Genomic DNA, 221 nt, shown 5'->3' on the forward strand with positions numbered 1-221 from the left:
GGGAGGAGGGGGTTGGCCGAAAGGAGGAGGTAATAGTAATTTCATAATGATATTCATTCAGACTTAATCCAATCAAAGTCGACGTGATATAGAGATCCAATTGCGACAATCTGTGATTACACACTGGAATCAAAATCAATTAATTTTACGACTCGTTAATTATCCTCAGCGTGGTATGAGGATCTCGAATTTCTGATTTACAAGGCTCATCACTTATACTA

This window comes from Penaeus monodon, chromosome 21, assembly GCF_015228065.2.
Source record: "Penaeus monodon isolate SGIC_2016 chromosome 21, NSTDA_Pmon_1, whole genome shotgun sequence".
NCBI lineage: Eukaryota > Metazoa > Arthropoda > Malacostraca > Decapoda > Penaeidae > Penaeus > Penaeus monodon.